Genomic DNA, 6,000 nt, shown 5'->3' with positions numbered 1-6,000 from the left:
TTTTTCTTATCCATGACTCAGCGTGCTGCTGCTGCTGCTCCTGCCTTTGTGGCCTGGTCTCCTTTTAATATCAGCAGGTCTTAACTGGTTCAACCAAAGTTAACTGGAGCCAGGAGGAGAGGTAAACATCTGAAGCGGCCAGAATTTCTCAGCTGAAGAGACAAATCTAAATAGTCGGTCAGTGTCAGGTAGCAGATTTTGTGCACTAAATTGATTTTGTGGCACAAAAACCATTTTGGTAACACAAGATCCCAAAACATCATGTTTGACTTCATCCACAAAATGCAGAAACAGCACTTCATTTTGTGCACAAAATTGAGTCTGTGACGCTACACAAATCAATTTTGTGCATGAAATTCACAGGGTAACAGTTGGCCCAAAGGGGAAAGCCAGCTTCATGTAGAAAAGGCAGGACATACAGTAGGTAGAGGCAGGGATTTGTTGCTTTGTGAGGTTGGTTTGTTGGCGTAAATTATTCAGTGCAACCCTTTGATTAACGACCCAGTTTAAGGGAATTGTGAGGGGAAAGCAAATTAATTTACCTGCCCACAAATGCCTCTTTTTTCAATATGAACATGTTGGGGAGGAATGGAGATGATGGGTAAGAGTGGCTAAAAATATTATACATGGGTGTCTTTCAGTGCTTAAGTGTTGCACCCAAAGATGTCAGGGGATAAGAGAGGGAAAGAGCAATAGTGACTCTTTCAGCCAAGGAATAGGTGGGACAGGAGGGAAAGTGGGTGACATGCCTTTCATATCCACAGACGCCAATGGATAAAGGGTACAGGGTGGTAGGACATAAGATGAGGGAAGCATAGGTGAAAGTGAGGGGGAGAGGGATCAGTTCAGAGCCGCCACAGCGTCTCTCTCAACTGTCCGTCCGGGACGCGAGCGGGCGACCTGATTGGCCCGGCAGGGTGTCCCGGCATCTGGGAACCGCGGAGGGAACGAGGGCATGTGACCCCCGCTCACCACCGGCTTTCCCAAATCTCGTTAGCGCAGCTAGCCGGCTCCGGGGTCATTTCCCAGTTTCCCAAGGTTCCGAGGGAGATTAGCTCTCCAGTGGGGCCGTCATCCGAGAGGACGGGTGACAGATTCACAGGCTGATCTGGCCCATTAGGCTCGGATAAAGAGCCAAAGCTCAGACCCCAGCACACCGACGCACATCACCTCTGATGCAATCAGCCTGCATCACTGAATTCAGTCCATAACCAATATTAAAGCCTCAAGTGACATGGAATTAGTCCATATTATCTGTAATCTCACCAGCGAGTGGAATGCAATTATTCCTTATCGATAGCCTGCTGAATATATAGACTTATATATAGTATAGAATATATAGACTTATATATAGAATAGTGTGTAACCTGTGGAATGAGGATTTAGCTCATATAAAAGTAAGAGTTGAACCTTCACTCTTCTGTATATTTCATCATCTGGTCAATATTTTACTATTCTAAAGTGCTTGTGATGACTGCAGCCAAATGTTGGCAGGTTTCAGGAAGTTCAATTTAAGACTTCATAGATCTTTGTGATGCCAACTACAATGGACTGATGATTTTGCAAGAAATTGCAAGGAAAACTAGGACTGCAAGCAGTCATGGACGGGGCCGGCCAGATGTAGCGAAAGTAACAACAAAGAAAGCAGTTTATTCTGCAGCACCCAGGACTCAAACTCACAACCTTTGACACCAACGGCAAGTCATGAACTTGTTGAGCGATCTGAGAAGTGGTTTGAAGAGAGGCGGCTTAACATTATGACTGAGGCAACCACCAGGGTGCATGATAATGACTGTCCATCCATACAAAGGCAGATTTCAAAGCATCAGGCAAATTTATTTAGTACAAATTACAATGTTAAAATGCGTTTATATTCAATTACTTGATCTCCCGAGTCATTTTAATATACTATTTAAATAGTTCACCATCGTCATCATCATCAGTTTACAGAGGGACCTGTAAAAATCAAAAGGCATTATCGCACAAGACATCTCCACTGTTGCCTTCAAGGGCTCCTCTTAAGCTCCTACTTCTAAAGTCAGAAGTCGTGTGACTCAAATACTTTGTCAGAAATTATAAGTATTTTTTTGCTCATCAGGTATGTAACAACTTTTAGTTTTAACTGATTAATTAACCAAAAGTTGTATATTTGTATATCTAAGAGGACAACATAGGCTGTGGACACTCAAAGACACTTAACATCAAAGGCAAGTAAAACATGAAATAATATAAATTTGCACAGTAGCGAGACTACAAAAAGTCAAAATAGCAGCATAGACTGCTAAAAAAAAAAAAAAATCCAGCAGTTTTACCATCCCTTGCTGACATAGCTTCCATGCTTTCCACCATGGAAGTATTATATTCATTATAATTATATTATTATATTACTTTCCACCCCCTACATATATTAGATGTATCATTCATTAATCTGAGATACAGGTTCAGGTTAACTGCCTTGCTTAAAGGCACTTTGACAGTTTGTTTCGGCAACTTAGATAGAAGATCAGCATCCACCCAGTTGGCAGCTCAAACTGGGAAACACCTGTGCCAGTGCTTGATTACAAACCAGTGACTCTCTGGCATCTGGTCAGCTTGTTTTATACCATGAACAGCTATTTCAAATGAACAGAACCTAATGTAAAATCCTCTGTAGAGTTTGAGTAGTGCTCTAATACTCTGGATTTAGCATTTGTATCAACAGCTGCTACCTGGTCAATCCTGTTTCCCTTCACTCTCTTGTTCACTCGTGTGTGTGTGTGTGTGTGTGTGTGTGTGTGTGTGTTGGAATGACTTGTGCTCATTTTTGAGATGGACCATCCGTTTGATGTAGCCTTCTTAGATAAAATGACCTTGACCTAGGTTATATTGGTAAGATGATGCTGCTGATATTTGACAGCTTTGGACATGTTCACAAACTGGCTGTTAGAGCCTGACTGACTGCAAGTCCAACTAAAAACAGCCAAACAACCACTGGGTTCAGTCTCTGCAGTAAGAGTTGCCTGGATGGTGTGGCGGAGATGATGACGATGCTTTCTGTATCCTTAAATGTTAAGTCTTATTAAACTAAACCTCCGATGTGAATAATAATGGAATTTACTGGATTCAAATAATGCATTTAAAATATCACTTGTCATGTGAAAACCTTGTATCTCCAAAATACAAACTTTTCAGGAACTAAGAAAAAACAACCTTGTTTTATAGCTTCACCATCATGCATTTATCAAATCAATTTATCAAAGGGTTTTGAAAGACTTTCATAAACACCAAGAGCCATAGCCATTCAACCCATAGAGCATCATGTAATCCTTCAACTGAAGTTATAACATGAAAAACAGCAAAGTTGGAGTTACATAGTCTTTGCTGATTTTCATTTTGATAACAACATGCAATGCCTGTATGATAATTTCTTCATTTTGCATTGCATCAATTCACAATAAATATAAAAAATTGACTGACATGGACTGATTGCAATGCAGGACTGAATTTATTTTTGGCAGAGGGAATTTCAGTCCTTCTCTGCTTCCTCGCCTGTACAGCAGCAGCTGCAGACTGTTTTAAACAGCCGGCGGAAGAAACGTCGGACTCTCTTCCTTAGGCTCAGAGGAACCAGAGGCGCTTCAGTAAGGAGCATCAGAGGAACCAAAGGATCTGAAGCAACAGCAGAGTCCATTTCTGGGCTTGGTGTTGTGTCCTCTTCCAGGCTCAAATCTCCATCAAGGGGGGTTGAGCTCACAGCTCCATCCACTACAGCTGGCTGGGTGGAATCATCTAGTTCCACCTGAAGAGGGAGAGAAACCATTTTAATTTTGTAAAATGATATTGTTTGTATTTTTTTACTCCACAGTATCATATGCTCCTACTCTGGCATACTTGTGCGCAGGTCTTCTTACCGCTATGGTGTTCAGCAGACATTCAGTAGACATTTCAGTGTGTCTCTGGGGCTCGAACATCACACAGATTTCCCCCACTGTGATGTCAACAATCCTGGTCAGCAGCTCAGGCTCAAAGCGGTTCAGCTCCTCCACTAGGAGATCTAGTGTGTACTTCTCTCTGACCTTGTCCTGGATAGAAAGGACCTTCTCATCCCGGATGGAGCGGGAGAAGGTGGCCTGACGGTCTGTGGACGTCAGAGAGGCGGAGAGCTTATCCTGAACGGCCTTGGTGAGTCCGACAGCCAGGTAGCTGAGCCCCAGCGAGGGCATGACGCACGAGAGGCTCGCCGGATGAAGCCAGAAGCCCTGCAGGACTTTGGGCACAACCAGCATCGCCACTTCCTCTGGGCTGAGGAGGCTGGAGCTGGGCCGCTGCTGCTGCTTCTCCATCAGGCTCCTGGTTGCTTCCTCAGCCAGCCGGATGATCTGAGGGTCTCTGATGATGAGAGGCACTCAAAATGAGTTGGAATACACATTTTCTTGAACCTATCTTATTACTATTGGCTGCTGCAAAGACCCAATTTCCCCACGGGAATCATTCAAGTTTCATCTTATCTTATAAATGTGACTTACTGAAAACAAGGACTGTTGGCTGCAGGTGAGTTGAGCACCATTCGGGCTTCAAACTCAATGTCTCTCATTTTCATGCTGACATTCACCTCCCACATCTGAAACAAGAAACGGGATGCACCATTAAGATTTGACATATTTAGAGGATCAATCTAGTGTCATGTGCTCATTTACTTCAGACTGATTCTTTTCATGATCATGGTCTTACCAGCGTGAGGAGAGGCTGGACACTTTCATCAAAACCCTCCAGTTCAAACCTCCACAATCTTCAAACAGAAAGAAAACAGAAGGGTCATCTTAACTGTTGCTCTAGTTTCTTCTCATTAGAAACAGACTAGCTTAACACAAGCAGAGTTGATGATAGATTGAGTGGTGGACTGTCTGTATGTCTCAGTAAGTCTCACCGCCCCCTGAGAGATTTCTTGCCCCGCTCTACCAGCCAGTCAGTCATGTCCTCAGCTGTCAGCTCAGATGAGAGATGGTTTTGTCGCTGAAGCCTCAGCAACTGCACCATCAGTTTTTTCTACAACAGAATGGGAAACATCAGATGTTCTCATGTATAAGCATAAGATACACTTTACCAGAATTTATCAGGAGTTTCCTTTTGTGTGGTTCTTACTTGTGACAGGTAATATTTCCTCTCCCAGCAGAGCTGTACAGTGTCTCCGTATATCGGTGCATAGAACAATGCCTTTTAAGGAAATGAGATAATGTCACTCAAAAGCCTCTTATGCTACATTTTAATTACAGCTCAAAATCTTTACAGTTTAACTGCAATAAACAATGCTCACATACCTTGATGGGTCTATAGATGCCCCTTTCTCCTTCCACCCAGTCCATGGATGTTTTGTTACTGGATGACAAATCAACAGTGCAGAAACAAGTACACAATAAAACCAACTACCAAACACAACTACAGAATAGATGCAAAAGCACTCAAACACAGTTGATACTAGTGGCACAAATGAACTCAAGGTGTTCAGGGGAACAAGTTCACTGTGTGTTTCTGTGGGAGACGGAATGGACTTATTGTTGAGTAACTGGGAGTAGAATTCAGCTCTTTATTACAGACAGATACTGTTTTGGTTCAACTGTTAATGCAGAGATGAGCAGGGAAAATAAATGTCTGGTCAAATATGATGATCGAGATTAATGAAGAAGTTGCCTTAACACACAATTAATCTCTTAATCATACAGGGAAATCTTTTTGAAAGGCAACACTTGAATAGATGTTACTCCTGTGTTTTCACTTGGTTAGTTGGTATTGGGAGCGTTGCCTACATTGCCCAAACAACTGCCAGGTGTATCAGCACCTTTATGACTGTGATACGCACACTGTGTGACATTTTGGTCAACACTGCATCGCTTCAATTCCTGTTGACTGACACGTTGCCTTGTTCACAACCTTTAGGGCCAAGATACACAAGCAACATTTTGAAGCTGTGGAGATGGGAAATATTGCTTACAACAGGGATGGGATTGGATTAAATCAATGTAG

Source organism: Centroberyx affinis, unplaced genomic scaffold (genome assembly GCF_046629955.1).
Source record: "Centroberyx affinis isolate AG114_WGS23_722 - 3 ecotype Tasmania unplaced genomic scaffold, CSIRO-AGI_Caff_v1 ptg000103l_1, whole genome shotgun sequence".
Taxonomy (NCBI): domain Eukaryota; kingdom Metazoa; phylum Chordata; class Actinopteri; order Beryciformes; family Berycidae; genus Centroberyx; species Centroberyx affinis.
The sequence above is the reverse complement of the archived record's forward strand: the minus strand, read 5'-3'. Positions refer to the sequence as shown.